The sequence below is a fragment of the Eubalaena glacialis genome, chromosome 4, assembly GCF_028564815.1.
Source record: "Eubalaena glacialis isolate mEubGla1 chromosome 4, mEubGla1.1.hap2.+ XY, whole genome shotgun sequence".
NCBI lineage: Eukaryota > Metazoa > Chordata > Mammalia > Artiodactyla > Balaenidae > Eubalaena > Eubalaena glacialis.
Window position 1 is genome coordinate 63,865,766 of NC_083719.1, and position 18,478 is coordinate 63,884,243.

At 37.2% G+C, this 18,478-nt stretch overlaps 2 protein-coding genes across 6 annotated transcripts in view; one reads left to right on the plus strand and one right to left on the minus strand.

Annotated features, from left to right (window-relative positions):
- The window catches only part of SERINC5 (serine incorporator 5), a 192,749-nt gene extending 178,554 nt beyond the window's left edge, over positions 1–14,195 (minus strand). For both annotated transcript variants that reach the window (XM_061189400.1, XM_061189401.1), the window contains exon 1: positions 13,832–14,195. The gene's annotated coding sequence lies outside the window, so the exon portion shown is untranslated. The remainder of the gene's footprint in view (positions 1–13,831) is intronic.
- The window catches only part of ZFYVE16 (zinc finger FYVE-type containing 16), a 55,816-nt gene continuing 50,829 nt past the window's right edge, over positions 13,492–18,478 (plus strand). For 3 of the 4 annotated variants that reach the window (XM_061189394.1, XM_061189397.1, XM_061189398.1), the window contains exon 1: positions 13,492–13,661. The gene's annotated coding sequence lies outside the window, so the exon portion shown is untranslated. Of the gene's footprint in view, positions 13,662–13,821; positions 13,938–18,478 lie in introns of those variants that run through there. The other variant, XM_061189395.1, reaches the window with a different exon arrangement.

Here is an 18,478-nt window from a genome sequence, read left to right on the forward strand (position 1 = left end):
TACCACTGAACAGTTCACTTTAAAATGGCCAAGATGTTTAAAAAAAAAAGTTGGGAAAAAGAAAACATTTGGAACTTCTGAAGAAAAGAGGAGTTACTATTGTATAATGGCAGATATTCTCCAAATTGCCTTTGACCAACAATTGATCAAGAAAAAGAACCAGGCACTAAAATTGGCACAAATGGACGAAAGGCACTGAAAGAAAATCAGAAAAGATAAATTAGAGGCACCTTAAAAGGAATGTTAAAATATTATTCTAATAACAATGACCAAGTATACTTTTTATATTTTTATTGTTAAACATAAATACATTTATTTCAGTCATGCTCAGTGTAAGCAATGCTATAATTATGTTGCACTTACACTTGTGATCCCATTTAACCATGCAGTATCTATGAACAGAATAACAAAGGAGGTCATTGGAGGTTAGAGCTGCCAATGACCTATTGTAATAATGAAATCATCTTTTCAAATTAACAGCAGAATTACTGCTTTATACTCTATTGTCTCATGTAAACAATACCAGATTTAGTGGGAAAAAATTAACGAAAGATGTAGATGATTTAAAGAGAACTCCCCAGAAAGAAATAATATTGATAATATTGATAAAACCCACAATTGAATATATCTATCTATTTAGCCAATACTGAATGTGTATACTGATATATATAATGCATATATTTGTTCTCAACTATATTTAAAAATTCTCAATAAAAAAGACATTGTCTTTAGTTTCTATTCTTAAATCCTCAGTAATATGTAGGGAATGTGTCTGAGAAAGAGCAGATATGTAATTATTTATATTGGTTGACAGTTTAAGGAATGAAAGACTAAATACTATGATGATAAGCTATAATAATAATTTTTTCTCTTAATATGGCATACAGTCTATGGTTTGCTGACAAGCTCACATGTTTTTTAAATTTTCTGTGCATTCAGATGGATAATAAAGAACCAGCTTTGGCTAATCAAAGACAAGTTCCTTGTTTGCTCAGACACTGAAAGAAAAGGAAGATACTGCAAAGCAGAATAAAGATCAAATTACAGATGTAGTTTTGGGGATCCTCAGCACATGTGATAACTGAAGCCTGCAGTAGATGAGTTCATCTATGTGTAGTGGTGGAGGAAAGAACGACTTAGAACTGAGCTCTTAGGAGATCCACCATTTTGTGTTCTGATAGAGGAGAAGCTCACAAAGGAGATTTACACGGAGCTTCTGGAACAGTGTTGTGTCATAGAATCCAACAGAAGAGAGGGTTTCAAGAAAGAGGAAGTGTCAGCTTTGCCAGATGCTGAGAAGCCAAGGAGGACAACAGAAAAACACCTGATTAATTTAGTTTCATAGGGTCACTGTTAGCGTTTGCAAGAACAGTGGAGTATTCAGGGACAATCCATTCTAGAGAAGGTTGAAGATAAATAAAGGAGGTGGGGAAGTGAGTCAGTGAGAGCAATCCATTCTAGAGAAGGTTGAAGATAAATAAAGGAGGTGGGGAAGTGAGTCAGTGAGTCTAAACATGTGACGAGGGGAAGAAAGACAGTGAGGGGTGGAGGGACAGTTTTGTTTTTGATTGCATTGACAATGCAATCATTAATAGTGTGTCCCAGTGTGATTGAGAGGTCAGCCTTTATTCTGGAGTTGCAAGTATCATGCAGAGCCTGTTCAGATCCATGCTATTTTATGAATCTGTGTTCTTGCAACAAGGGAGCTCCCAATGGTACCATGGTTCAGTTAGAGTGTGGCAGAAATTGCTATTTCCTCCCAATATCCATTCTCCCATTAGAATTTTCAGCGAGGCACAGGGCCCTCCAAAATAAATACACACAGGGCATCCCAAAATAAACAATTCCCGTCTTCCTTGTAGTTATATATGGCCAGGGGAATAAGTTCTAAACAATGCAGATAAGCAAGAGTATCCTGCAGCAGCTTCAGAGAACCTTCCTTAGGGAACAGCTTACATGAACCCTTTGACCCACTATGTCACTTTCCTCTTCCTAGCTAGTTGAAATATGGACATGATAGATGGAGCTGAAGAGCCATCTTGAACCATGAGGTGACCTTGAGAATAGAGGCCACAGTTGATAGAGTAGAAACCTAGAAGAATCCAAAGTATGTGTTGACTTCATAGAACAGAGTTCTATGACAGCCCTAGACCATCTGTATCTGGATGTTAAGGCAAAAGGAAAATAAGCATCTAGTTTAAGCCTCGGATATTTTGGAGGCTACTAATACCTTTAGTCAAACCTAAATCTAACTAATATATAGAAGGACAGCAAGAAAAGTGCAGACTGTAATAAAATTGACAAGTCATCATTGAAATGAAAACAGATTAAAAGTCATTGAAGAGGGACTTCCTTGGTGGTGCAGTGGTTAAGAATCTGCCTGCCAATGCAGGGGACACAGGTTTGAGCCCTGGTCCAGGAAGATCCCACATGCCACAGAGCAACTAAACCCACGTGCCACAACTACTGAAGCCTGCGTGCCACAACTACTGAAGCCCATGCACCTAGAGCCCATGCTCCACAACAAAAGAAGCCACCACAATGAGAAGCCCGTGCACCGCAACGAGGAGTAGCCCCACTTGCCGCAACTAAAGAAAGATTGTGAACAGCAACAAAGACCCAACACAGCCAAAAATAAATAAATAATAAATTTATTTTTAAAAAGTCATTGAAGAAAATTCTATTTAGGAAAAATAATAGTGTTAATTTAAGACCATGGATATTGTCCAGGAGTCAATGTTAAGAAGGAAATGGAGAATGAAATTTTGCCATTTGCAGAAACATGGATGAACTTGGAGGGCATTATGCTAAGTGAAATAAGTCAGACAGAGAAAGACAAATACTGTATGATATCAACTTTATGTGGAATCTAAAATATACAACAAACTAGTGAATATAACAAAAAAAGAAGCAGACACAGATATAGAGAACAAACTAGTGGTTACCAGTGGGGGGGGGGAGGGGCAACATAAGGGTGGGGGAGTGAAAGGCACAAACTGTTGGGTGTAAGTAGGCTACAAGGATGTATTGTACAACACGGGGAATATAGTCAATATTTTGAAATAACTGTAAATGGAGTGTAACTTAATTTTTTCTAAAAAAAATAAAATCATACAAAAAAAATTTTAATAAAATAAATTTTAAAAAATTTAAAAAGCCATATACAAAAATAAACTCAGAATGGATTAAAGATCTAAATGTAAGACCAGATACTATAAAACTCCTAGAGGAAAACATAGGCAGAACACTCTTTGACATAAATTACAGCAATATTATTTTGCATCTGTCTCCTAGAGTAATGGAAATAAAAGCAAAAATAAACAAATGGGACCTAATTAAACTTAAAAGCTTTTGCTCCACAAAGGAAACCATACACAAAACAAAAAGACAACCTATGGAATGGGAGAAAATATTTGCAAACAATGCATCTGGCAAGGAATTAATTTCCAAAATATTCAAACAGTTCATACAGCTCAATATCCAGAAAACAAAAAATGCAACCAAAAAATGGGCAGAAGACCTAAATAGACATTTCTCCAGAGAAGACATACAGATGGCCAATAGGCACATGAAAAGATGCTCAACATCACAAATTATTAGAGAAATGCAAATCAAAACTACAATGAGGTACCACTTCACACCAGTCAGAATGTCCATCATTAAAAAGTCTACAAATAACAAATGCTGGAGAGGGTGTGGAGAAAAGGGAACCCTCCTAGACTGTTGGTGGGAATGTAAATTGATGAAGCCACTATGGAGAACAGTATGGAGGTTCCTTAAAAAACTAAAAATAGAGTTATCATATGATCCAGCAATCCCATTCCTGGGCATATATCCAGAAAAGACAAAAACTCTAATTTGAAAGGATACATACACCCTGATGTTTGTAGCAGAACTATTTACAATAGCCAAGACATGGAAGCAACCTAAATGCCCGTCAACAGATGAATAGATAAAGAATATTACTCAGCCATTAAAAAGAATGAAATATTGCCATTTGCAGCAACATGGATGGACCTAGAGATTTTCATACTAAGTGAAGTAAGTCAGACAGAGAAAGTCAAACATCACAAGATAACACTTATATGTGGAATCTAAAAAAAATGATACAAATGAACTTATTTACAAAATAGAAATAGACTCACAGACATGGAAAACAAACTTATGGTTACCAAAGGAGAAAGGGGAAGGGATAAATTTAAAAAAAAAAAAAAAAAAAAAAGGAAATAGGCAGGAAAATGACCATAATAGGAAGAAAATGTCACATGAGGAAATGTGGTCCCATATTATCCAGTCTCCTTGTATATCACTGGTCAATCACAGCAGATACTCTTGCAAAGTCTTACTTCAAGAGAAAAAGTGAGGTAGATGATGAATCCCTCTTCCTGTTTAGTATATACTTTCATACTTTCTTTTAACCTGTTTAACTGTATATATATTTTAACTTGTTTAACCTGCTTGATTGTGTATCTATCTTTCTATCTATCTCAGATGTATAAATATATGTGTGTGTATATATACACATATATAGTTTAATATGAGTTGTAAAAGTCTCAGAGTCCATATGAGTCTATTGGTTTCTTTTTAACATTAAGGAAAATTGTAAAGTGTGCAGAAAAGTTTCTTTTGGTTATCTCTCTTTCTTGATCTGAAGGAGTAACTCAAAAATATTTTAAATGAGAAAATTCACTTTTGAACTGACTATCAAATCTGTTACCAAAAAAAGCTAATAAAAACATCACCATCTCTCATAAGAGAGGACAGGATTTCCATTCTATTTTTATTGAGAGATCACCATATATAGTGGGCATGAATTTTATTCCACAATGCCAGGATACAAGATATATCACATTTCCTTATTTCCTAAATCAAATGTAATCTGTTCTGAGGTTGGAGGGAAAATTCAACCAATCATTTTTGGGATTCCCTTCTCTTTCTTGATGGGGTCCCGCAAGAATCCTAGTAATGTCAAAATCAGGAGGTTGAGCTGTCCTTTGCTCTGTGTGGTTGCCATATTTGCTGTTGCTCTGTTGACTGCAGGACGCTGCTATACAGCGCTGGAGCTGCCTCTTGGGCACTGAAGATCAGGCAGGCCCAGAGATACATCTTACAAGGGATCTTTCCACTGACTTCAGACTGTGTCTCTCACTGTCAAGTTCCTGAGGTCACTGCATGCCTACAAGGCTTGGTCTCTGCCACCCAGTGGTGGGTTCCTTGTCTTCTCTCCAGCTGTAGAAAGTTAATACTCCCCCAATGTTTGGAAATGTGATCCCTTTTCTTGAATATACATAATGAAAGGAGCTGGTAACCCCAGTTCATTTTTTCTCCTAATTATACGCAATACGTAACTCAGAAAGTATGTCAACCTTTGTTTTGAGCTTGTTCTCACAAAAATGTAATTATTTAAGTGACTAAAAAGTAGAATAATTAATTTCACTTCTCTGATTTGAATTTCAGTTCTCTTTCTGGCTCCAGTTTACATGCTAACTGGCAGTGGAATTAGATCACTAACAGTTGCTTCTTCTCTCTACAAATTGCCTGATATTGTCAATTGCATCTTAACATATTTGAGCTTTGGTGAATTTCCTTATGCCAGCTTCCTAAACATAAAATTAGTATAACTGTGTACTAATATGATATACCTATATCTTTGAAATTTTTGTAGATGAATTCAATTGTGACTATCCTTAGATATAGTATAAAAGCACCTAATAGTTTTAATAACCTTTTCTTATTGACCTGCTTTATGACTTTATAGAAAAAAGTAGAAATCTAACATTAGAGTTATAAGTATATCCTAATCTGATTTAAATTTAATTATAATTCCTTGGACCATTTTAATAATATTTTTTGTATCATGATTTTGGCAATGGATATGACATGTGTTCATTATAGTATTAAACATTGGGATGTACAATGGTGAAAATGCTGAAATGTGTTTATTAAAATCTAGAGAACTGGTTTAGTATCATATATATGTAGTATATGATATGTAGTATCATATACATACATACATTTAACTTACATATATTACCCCCCCCACACACACACCATTAGTCTCCTTTAGACGGTACAAGGGAACCAACTCATTCTTCTGAAAATGGTCAGTAAAGTAAAAGGTTGAATATTTAACTTCTCTTTCCTGTATGAACTTTATTTCAGGAAAACTAAATTGTTATTGAGGGACATTTTTCTTTCCCTAGAAAAATTCCAGCCAATAAATAAAAAAGAAATGATAGATTAGAATGTCACCATTTTGCAAACTCCAAATCAAAGGATGAATCCAAGTAGTGATTATCAATGGTTGCTAACATCACTGAAAGAGAGCCAACAAGATATTATGTGTCTCCTGATGGAAGTACACACCATCTATGAAGTAGCCTTGCCAAAAAAACTGAACTGTATCAAACCAAGCCTCTAGATCTAGCTACAAGTTTACAGGAAACACAGAGGCAAGAGACACGTGTTAAAAGATACTATGCGGAGGGAGGTGCAGAAAAGTCCAGATACTGAAAATTTTATAGGCTAAAAGACATGGCTTTTTAAAAAAACAAATTGCCAGGAACAAAAAAGAAAGAGGGAACTTTATTAGACATCAACCAATCTCAATTTGTTGACCTTATTTGGATTTTGATTCACCCAAGCTATTTAAAAATGATGACATTTATGAAACAATTGGAAATATAGATAGCAATTCTTAAATATTTGACATTATTGAAGAATTACTGTTAAATTTTTCAGGTGTAATAATGGTATTATTAATATATTTTTGTGAAGAGCTATTTTATTTTAGAAATACATACTGAAATATTTATGAATGAAATGATATGACGTGAGATTTTCTTCAAAATAATAAGGTTGGGTAAGGCTATAGATGAAACAAAGTTATCCATATTGAAGTAAGATACTAATATTGGATAGAAAAGGATTTCATTGCATTATTATTTCTACTTTGTAAAGTGCTTATCTTTTAAATATATGTGTAGAAAAAATTTAGAGATGAAAAGATATGATAAATATAGCAGAGAGAGGAACACTCCCAAACATATTCTATGAGGCCACCATCACCCGGATACCAAAACCAGACAAAGATGTCACAAAAAAAGAAAACTACAGGCCAATATCACTGACAAACATAGATGCAAAAATCCTCAACAAAATACTAGCAAACAGAATCCAACAGCACATTAAAAGAATCATACACCATGATCAAATGGGGTTTATCCCAGGAATGCAAAGATGCTTCAATATACACAAATCAATGTGATAAACCTGATTAACAAATTGAAGGAGAAAAACCATATGATCATCTCAAGAGATGCAGAAAAAGCTTTTGACAAAGTTCAACACCCATTATGATAAAAACTCTCCAGAAAGTCAGCATAGAGGGAACCTACCTCAACAAAATAAAGGCCATATATGACAAACCCACAGCCAACATTGTTCTCAATGGTGAAAAACTGAAACCATTTCCTCTAAGCTCAGGAACAAGACAAGGTTGCCCACTCTCACCACTATTATTCAACATCGTTTTGGAAGTTTTAGCCACAGCAATCAGAGAAGAAAAAGAAATAAAAGGAATCCAAATCAGAAAAGAAGAAGTAAAGCTGTCATTGTTTGCAGATGACATGATGTTATACATAGAGAATCCTAAAGATGCTACCAGAAAACTACTAGAGCTAATCAATGAATTTGGTAAAGTATCAGGATACAAAATTAATGCACAGAAATCTCTTGCATTCCTATACACTGACGACAAAAAATCTGAAAGAGAAATTAAGGAAGCACTCTCATTTACCATTGCAACAAAAAGAATAAAATACCTAGGAATAAACCCACCTAAGGAGACAAAAGACCTGTATTCAGAAAACTATAAGACACTGATGAAAGAAATTAAAGATAATACAAACAGATGAAGAGATATACCATGTTTTTGCATTGGAAGAATCAACATTGTGAAAATGACTCTACTACCCAAAGCAATCTACAGATTCAGTGCAATCCCTATCAAACTACCAATGGCATTTTTCACAGAACTAGAACAAAAAAATTTCACAATTTGTATGGCAACACAAAAGACTCCAAATAGCCAAAGCAATCTTGAGAATGAAAAATGGAGCTGGAGGAATCAGGCTCCGGGACTTCAGACTATACTACAAAGCTACAGTAATCAAGACAGTATGGTACTGGCACAAAGACAGAAATATAGATCAATGGAACAGGATAAAAAGCCCAGAGGTAAACCCATGCACATATGGTCACCTTATTTTTGATAAAGGAGGCAAGAATATACAATGGAGAAAAGACAGCCTCTTCAATAAGTGGTGCTGGGAAAGCTGGATAGCCACATGTAAAAGAATGAAATTAGAACACTCCCTAAATGGATTAAAGACCTAAATGTAAGGCCAGACACTATAAAACTCTTAGAGGAAAACACAGGCAGAACACTCTATGACATAAATCACAGCAAGATCCTTTTTGACCCACCTCCTAGAGAAATGGAAATAAAACCAAAAATAAACAAATGGGACCTAATGAAACTTAAAAGCTTTTGCACAGCAAAGGAAACCTAAACAAGACGAAAAGACAACCCTCAGAATGGGAGAAAATATTTGCAAATGAAGCAACTGACAAAGGATTAATCTCCAAAATTCACAAGCAGCTCATGCAGCTCAATATCAAAAAAACAAACAACCCAATCCAAAAATGGGCAGAAGACCTAAATAGACATTTCTCCAAAGAAGACATACAGATTGTCAACAAACACATGAAAGGATGCTCAACATCACTAATCATTAGAGATATGCAAATCAAAACTACAATGAGATATCACATCACAGTGGTCAGAATGGCCATCATCAAAAAATCTACAAACAATAAATGCTGGAGAGGGTGTGGAAAAAAGGCAACCCACTTGCACTGTTGGTGGGAATGTAAATTGATACAGCCACTATGGAGAACAGTATGGAGGTTCCTTAAAAAACTAAAAATAGAATTACCATATGACCTAGCAATCCCACTACTGGGCATATACCCTGAGAAAACCATAATTCAAAAAGAGCCATGTACCACAATGTTCATTGCCGCTCTATTTACACTTGCCAGGACATGGAAGCAATCTAAGTGTCCATCATCGTATGAATGGATAAAGAAGATGTGGCACATATATACAATGGAATATTACTCAGCCATAAAAAGAAACGAAATTGCGTTATTTGTAGTTAGGTGGATGGACCTAGAGACTGTCATACAGAGTGAAGTAAATCAGAAAGAGAAAAACACATACCATATGCTAACACATATATATGGAATCTAAAAAAAAAAAAGGTTCTGAAGAACCTAGGGGCAGGACAGGAATAAAGACACAGATGTAGAGAATGGACTTGAGGACACGGGGAGGGAGAAGTGTAAGCTGGGACGAAGTGAGAGAGTGGCATGTACTTATATACACTACCAAATGTAAAATAGCTAGCTAGTGGGAAGCAGCCGCATAGCACAGGGAGATCAGCTCGGTGCTTTGTGACCACCTAGAGGGGTGGGATAGGGAGGATGGGAGGGAGAAACAAGAGGGAAGAGATATGGGGATATATGTATATGTATAGCTGATTCACTTTGTTATACAGCAGAAACTAACACACCATTGTAAAGCAATTATACTCCAATAAAGATGTTAAAAAAAAAAAAAAAAAAGATAAATGAGATTCTCCTCAAAATAATTCAGTTGTGCGGGGAGGGATAGAGTGGGTGCGTTTATAGGTAAAATAAAATCTGTGACCATGAGTTGATTTTGAATCTGAGAGTTCTATTGCACTAGTCTCTGTACTTTTATGGGATTGATGTTTTTCATTAAAAAAAAAGTAAAAAAAATTCACTATCATTCTGAGTAGTAGTAGAGGTTAAGCATGTGTTTACAACAAAATGTATTTACCTGGTAAATCATAATAATTGTAAGTATAGAATAATTTATTTGTGAAGGCAAAACACATTGGGAAACGACGCTGCCGTAAATAGCCTCATTGAGACACCACCCTGGTATATGGTTCAGAATAGCTACTCCCAAATCTCAGAGACATAAAACAAAGTTTATCAGCCGTGACAGGCTAAGCTATGTTGCAGTAACAAATTACCCCCAAATCTCAGTGGCATATAACAACAAGGTTTATTTCTTGTTCTAGAAGTGCTCTGGAATCCCTCAAGAACTCACACTAATGGAGTGGCCACAGTACCAAGTCTGGTCTATTGCTGTGCCAGAGGGAAAGGAGGCTCTGGAGTGCCTCACATTGGTAAGTAAAATATCCAGTCTAGAAAGACACGTGTCACTTCTCACAGTTCATTTGCCTCAATCAGTCACTTGGCCCTATTCAACCACAAGGGGGCCAGAAGATACCCTGCCATCACATGCCCAGAAGAGAGAAGAACTAGAAATATTTGGCAAAGAAATCTGACCCCCTCAACAAGAGAACCCATGTCATGATGTTGAAGCTGTATCAAACCTGAGCCCCGGGGACTTCCCTGGTGGCATAGTGGTTAAGAATCCACCTGCCAATGTAGGGGACACGGGTTCGAGCCCTGGTCCGGGAAGATCCCACATGCTGCGGAGCAACTAAGCCCATGCGCTACAACTACTGAGCCTGCGCGCCACAACTACTGAAGCCCGTGCGCCTAGAGCCCGTGCTCCACAACAAGAGAAGCCACCGCAATGAGAAGCCCGCACACCGCAATGAAGAGTAGCCCCCGTTCGCCACAACTAGAGAAAGCCCGCGCAGCAACGAAGATCCAACGCAGCCAAAAATACATAAATAAATAAATGTATTAAAAAAAAAAAAAAACAAAAACCCGAGCCCTGGGAATCACTGTACCTTGCACCACCTCTAAGACAGTATCCAGACACAAGTGCTCATCAATCCTTTCGGGTATATTTCTCTCTGATGACTCACAGTCATGCAATATATTGTATGCAGAGATTGCATAATGAATATAAGGTAATTGGTTGGCTCAATTACGAATTCAGCAATACTTTTAAAAAGGAATCATTCCATTTTTCCTCTTGGATTATTAAAGTAATATGTTCTCATTACAAAAAAGCTTGGAAAATATGGAACACTCGAAAGAAGAGGGAGAAATCGCTCATAATTTCACCTTCCAAAAATAGTTAATATTTTAGTGGAATTCCTTCCAAACTTTTTCTATGCATTTTTAAAAACTAGTTCGCACAGTCACCAAAACTATAACCATTTCTTCATTGGTGACTTTGTTCCAAATAGCTGATCCAATTGGCCGTAGACCAGCAGACAATTTTTTAAAAAGCTGTTTCAGCTCTTTTCCTTGTAACATGGGTGTTTTAGCATGGTTATATATCACTTAAATGCCGATGGGTAACTAACAGTTGCATGTCACATTCTGTATTTTGGAGCAATGAATCCCTAGTTCTAAAACTGCTTGTTAGTCTCAGACCAACCATGAAACAAATGAATAATTGTAATAGTTATTTTCATTTGCTTCTGGTATTTTCTCCACCCAGTTTACTTATGAAAAGGGAACAGCTTTGGAAGTTCATATTACAATGGAATTTAAGCCTCTTAAAATCATCAGGATCCTGGTTACCTTTCAAAATAATAAAAACTGCTGATGATCCAAGTGATGACTAGGTAGTCTAAGGAATAAATTGACCAAGTATGTTATAACTAGGATGATGACTTTCCCCAAGTCCAGAAAACATTTAGTTATAAATAGGATCTTTAGGTAAAAGATGATACATTGAATATTTCAGTAATATTACTCAACTTTTGCCAAGGAATCTTTTTCCTTAATATTTTATCTGACATTACATTTGATGTGTAGCTTTCTTCAAAGGAAATCACAGAAAATTTGACCAAGAATCTATACAAAGCTCTTGTAATTTTACTATACTGCAGCAATCTCTCAGCTATTTATGTTAATAAATAAAAGAATGACACAGAGGATTGTGAACTTCTTCAGGGCAAAAATCATAAATTATCCATCCTTATAGCCCTTACAACTCCTAGCATAATGCACTGTATAGAGGAAACACCCATAAACAAATAAATGTGATACAAAGTACAATTTATATGTGAAAGGTAATTGGGTTTTGGTACCTTGTTTATTTTCCTTATTGTTACTCATCTAAATCTTTGTATTCTGAAATATCTCCTTATAATTTCCAAAACAGAAGTTACTGAATTAGGTCATGTGAACATTTCTTGATATGATTTGACAAGTAACTTTCCAAAATCTTTGTCTTAATTTATATCCCCAACAGGGTATGAGTGCTCATTTCATTCTACCCTCACCAATGGAGTCTATTCACAATGTAAACAAACTAATTAGATCCATGGGAAATAATACCTTTTTTGTCTTCTTTTCATTATTAATGAATTTGAACATTAGTAAAATATGCCGTAGGCATTTAAATTCCTTATTTTGTGAATTGACTGTTCAGGTATATACTTTTCCCATTTACCTGTTTAAGGTCTTAGTGTTTCCTATTTCTAGTTTTTGTCCTCACACTGTGCAATATAAATACTTCTATCTCAAATATGCACTTGTATACATGCATCTTTGCTGTAAGACTGTGTTTCTATAAGGGTAGGGACCCCATTTTATTTATCTGTGAGCAACACCAGACACATAGTAGAGAAAATGCATATTGTTCTTCGTAGGATTATTCTTAAGATTAAATGAGATGACCTAAGCAAAGCATTTAACACAGTGTCTGTCACATAGCAGATGCTCAATAAATTATTTTAAGCAATCAATACAAGTTTCACCGTTGAACTAAAGCCACACAATTTCATTTCAGAATTTAGGAAAACCAAGATGAAGTATGTTTGAAAGATCAGTAACCATGCTTATCCAATTTGCAGATTTGGGATTTGAACGCTGATTCTCAAATCTTTCACCGCAAATTACATCAGACTTACATATTCCTGAGATACTAAAACTCTTGAAATTTTTGAAAGAGCAGTATGAATTCTGAACTGGTAAAACCTTTTGGCAACCGACGGATTCTCTTCCCCAGTCTGTAATACCCTGACCTCACACAGATGTCTCTTCTTCCCTCATTTAAATTTATAGGAAACTTGTGGTGAACACAGTAAGGCTCAAACAAGCACAAATATACATCACATGATTGACATTTACTTCTCCGGATGAGTTAGCTTGTGTTTTCAGACAGGGGCGGCAGCTGTTCTCGCGGCCACTGTCAGAAAAGCAGAACTAAAGCAAGGAGAGGCAAAGGCAGAGCCCTCGGGAATGGCCAGTCGGCTGGAGGGCTTAAGGCTTGGCAGGGGGGTAGGAGCATTTTTGTTGCTGCCAGGGTGTGAGGGGGAGGGGGGCTGCGGGTATTTGCAAAACCAGCCCGAAGCAAAAAAAGTGAGGTTTTTTCCGGGAAGACAGCAGCACTGGGGGGAGCAGGCCGCGTTGGCTGCCTAGCAGGCGGGTGTGTCCAGTACAGGCCGCAGGACGCAGGAGGCTGGGGGCGGGGGAAGCTGCGTCTAGGTCAGCGAAGGGCAGAGGAAGCCGGACACGGACGCAGTCGCCTCCCGATCCCGGCTCCAAGGCTTCTAGTGGGAAACCGAGTCCCGACCTACGGCCGATCTTCAGGAGCCCCAGTCACCCCAGAACCTCCTCAGGCCTTTCCGGTAAGAAGCCCGGCGCCCGGGACTTAGAACCGGCATGGCAGCGCGCAGGCGCCTCGTGAGCGGGGAGGCCGCGGACGCAGAAGGAGGGGGCGTGTGAGGCACAGAAAGCCTTCTCTGCGCCTGCGCTATCTGCTTTCCCTAGGTCGGGGGGTTGGGGGGGGGCAACAAACCTTGAGCCGACATCGCGCACACCCTGGATTCCCGGCCGGGGTCGCTCTTCACTCCTTAACGCGGCGTCTCGTCAAGCCTCACAGAGCTCCGCAGGGGTGTGGGGAGGTAAGAGCCCCCTGCAACAGGCATCTTGGCCTCTCCTCACCCCTGCTGCCCTCGGGGAGGGGGCGGGGTGACCGCTGGTCGCGCTGCCCTAGGCGCTGGGTCTGGTCCTCCTGTTCCTCCAGGGGCCGAGCCTTGGGCCCCCGACCCATTCCTTTCCCGAGCCCCCTGAGCTGGCTGGGAAATAAGGACTCTCAAACCTCGCGGCTCCTCGGTAAAGCCTGTTGGGCCGGACCAGGCCAGGATGGCAATCACGGCCGCTGTTTGCCGGGTCCCACCCACCCGCGCCTCCCGGAGTGCTCGACGCTGCCAGGGGAGCAACCCCCGGGCCGCGGCGGATGGAGGGAGAAGAGCCCCCAGGGCCGCCTGTCCCTTCAGGGAAGGGGCTGAGCCTGCAGGAGGGACTGTCGCTCCCGAGGAGTGAGTGGTAGCCTCTGCGCTGAAATGACTCTGCCCCCGCAGAGGAATCTGTCATCGCCGCCCGTGCTCTAGCAAAGCCCATTCTCGCACCGATGCATTTTCTCATCGTTTTAGATCAGAAGGACGCGCTAGTGTCCCTTCGTCTATCTTTTCTTTAGTACCTTTGAAAAATGATAAAAGATGATCTAACTTTTAAACTATAAACTTATTTGTACTGCCGTGACTGCATGATATTATATTTCAGACTAAGGGAGTTCTTGTTAGTTTGATTCGTATGGAAACCAGTCCATACGTTTGATGACTTAAATTTTTCCTTTAATAAAATAGGCAGTTTGTTGATCGAATTAAGTTCCTTCATTTATTATTTTGAGCTTGTCTTTTGAATTGGCACGAGTTCAGTGGTTTGATCTAGTAGAACTGTATATAATTTTTCACCTAATTTCTTCCCTTTTTTCTCCTCTGGATATTAAACCGCATGTTTAGTGTAAAAAAAATTAAATATAATAAAGAATAAGGAAAAATAATCAACTTTAATTCCACATTTAAAGGTAATCAACAATAGTTAATTTTGACTTTTCACCTGAGTCTTTTTTTTTCCCCGTGGCATTTTCTTAATTGAAATAATGAGATTTTATATACAGTTGGATTGCCTGCTTTTCTTGCTTAAAATTATATTTTAAGCATTTCCCCATGTTTTTAAAAAGCTTCATAGACATGACTTTATGATTTTTGATTACACAACTGATACATGAGCAAAGTGTCTTTTGAAACAGTTACATTACAGATAAAAATAAACTCCCTTTTAATTATCATCCCCAGTTATAATATTACATAATATGATGGTATCACAGTTTATTTAATCCAGTGGGTCTCAGGATCCCTTTATACACTTAAAAATTATCGAGGACTAGAAGAGTTTTTGTTTTCTAATGCAGTATATATATACCATTTTAGAAATTAAAACTCGGAAAATTAAAAAATTTTTACTTATTCATTTGGAAATAACAATAAACCCATTATATATTGAATTAAATTATATTGTTTAAAGTAACTATATATTTTTTTAAAAAATTAGTGAGAAAGATGGCATTGTTTTACATTTTTTGTAGATCACTTTAATGTCTTGCTTTATAGGAGCCGGCTAGGTTCTCTTATTTGCTTTGCCCTTCAGTCTGGTGCACTACCTTGTTTAACCTGAAGCATATTAAGAAAATCCATCCTTGCACAGATCGGTATTTGGAACAGGAAGGCCCTCACCCCCCGAAAGCTCTTGGGGTCTTTAGGGGTCCTCAGACCACAGTTTTAAAAAGCTGATTTAATCATTCTTGTATTGGTGAGCTGTTAGGTTCTTTGCAATTTTCACTATTACAAACATTGCAACATTGAAAGTTCTTTATAATGTGTTCTTGAGCCTAAGTACTAGTGTTTCTGTAGAAGTGGAATTGCTAGGTCATAGAGTATATACTTTAAAAAAAAAGTTTTGATAGACATAAACATCACTTACGATGCCTGCATAATTTTCTGTGTCCTAATGTCGGTGTTTAGATTGCTTCAATTAATGATTTGGCAAAATATCTTTGCGTATTTTCAGTTGTTTTGGATTATTTTCTTGAATTTATGAAATGAGACTCGTTAGATCAAATGTTAGGAATCTTTTTGAATCGATTGATGCATATTATCACATTGTTCCCCTGAGTGAGTATACCAGTTTATTTCCTATCAGCAGTGTCTGAGATGCTCTTTTTATCAAACACTTACCAACATTGAGTACTTTTATTATTAAAAAGATCATATTCTGATCTAGTAGGCGGTGAATGGTATGTATTCTGATTTGTGTTACTTTGGTAATGCAGGTTGTACATTGAATGTTTTTTCATAATCTTACTAGCTATCTGTTCATATCGTTTGCCCATTTATGGTCCAGTGTCCAAGTGTTTTTCTAACAGATTTGTATTACCTTTTTACATTGTAAGGATACATGCTATCATTTTTTTTTGAAGGAAAGGAACAAAATTATCTTTTTTCCTGTTTATAGAAGTAGTATATTTTTGTTAAAAAAATACTATAAGAACGTGTAATATAGATGTTATGCTTACATAATCTCAGACACCATTATGAACAGTTTGGTGTTTGCTCCTCTGTATTTTTTTTTCTTATGCCTTTGCTAATACTATAATTTTTTTTTTTTTACAACTTATTTGTAAAAATGGATTTGTACTATGCATGAAGTTTTACAATTTGATTTTTTTTGTCTTTTAGCATTATATATTGGATATTTTTTCATGGAAGTACATAGAACTATGGGCAAAGTTTTTGCAGAGTGGCTTTAGGAACACCAGTTGTGACCTTTAGTTATCTGATGTCAGGCTCCTGTCCTCTTCTATATTCTCTTCCTAGGTGATTTCATCTATTAACAGCTATGTGCTGCCAATTCCAAAATCTTTATCTATCTCAGACTTCTCTCCTGCATTCCAGATCCTTACATTCAACTGCCTATAGGACATCTCCCCCAGGATGTTCTCAAGGTACTTCAAACACCAGTCCAAACGTGAACTCGTGTTTTCCCTCAGTCCTGCTCCTCTTTGTATTGCCTGTTATGGTCAGTGCTACCTCCGTCTACCCAGTCACTTGCGATGGCAACCTGGCAGTAATCCTAGCTTTCTCCCTTGCTTTCACTCTCCAAAGTGCCCATTCTTTAGCCGCTTTTATATCTGTTTCCTTTTCATCTGCCCTGTCTCAGTTCAGGCCCTCATCATCTCTCACCTCAACCATTTTAGGAGTCTCCTTACTATTGGTTTTGTTGTTTTCTGACAAATTTTCCATGTTGTTGCCAATTTCGTTTTACTCATGAAGAGATTTTTAAAAATCATTTTTGCAGAGTAAATATTGTAAATATTTGTTTATAAAATTATGAATACATAAATGGCCAAGTTAGTAAAGATAATACCTAAAACAAGTTATCATATGCACACATAAATAAACTTCCTTAGAATAGGGAGTATATCTTGTATTTCTTTTGTGTCTTCCGTGCAAGGGTAGATTACTGGCACAATAAGTAAATCTTGATTGAAATGGGAAGTATGTGCAGTTTAATAAGATTTCATGTCAAAAGATTTCAATGTCATACCTTTTACAAATTGTGAGATTATATTATTATTTATCCTACCTTGTTTTGTATCTTTTAGGTGACTCAAAGAACATAATACTTAGTAGTACATTGCTATTTAGATAGAAATACTTTTTACGTAGATATTATTTAATAAATTCTATAATTTTTAAGAAAAATTATTGGGCTTTTTCTAATGAGAACTGTTTCTACACCTTTGAGTTCTGTGCTTTATTTTTTAAAAATACATTTTGTATTCATAGTTCCTTTATTACTTTTTGCTATTATATTTATTTTAAGGTAATGTTTATGTTTATCAAAGGGATACCTGTACATAATTTAAAGAGTCAAATAATCCTACAAGACTTATAGTGAAAAACAGTAGCCCTCTGCCCTCATCCTTCTCTCCCTGAATCCCACTCTACAGAAGCAGCTTTTCTAAGTGTTTCTCATTGGAATCACAAACACAGAAAATAACTTGAGTAACTATTTTCTCAGTTCCCCCAAGAGTGATTTGTAACTACAGTAGACCCTTGTACAACACTAATTTGAACTGCAGATCCACTTATACGCAGATTTTTTCCAGTAGTAAATAAATACTACAATACTACACGATCCTGCTTGGTTGAATCCGTGGATACAGACAGGAATCTCAGATACTGAGGAACTGTGGATACCGAGGGCCGACTGTAAGTTATACAGGACTTCGTGAAGTCAGCACCCAAACCCCATTGTTCAAGGGTCAACTGCAGTAACACTTCAGATGCATAGGAGAGATGTTAATTCATTACATAAAGTGAATGCCTTAGGGGCATTAAGCCTTAATTCTCTCACAGAACCCTTACTCAGAAAGGCTGCCCCACAGTCAGCGACTATTCAACTCTTTTTCACCTCTAGGTTTTTAAATAACATGCTCTCATATACAGCTATTTCTCCTCTCTACCCCCATCCTACCATAGTTTTAGACATTATTTACCAATTTCCTATTATAGAAGATGGGAATTTATGTTTGTTACAC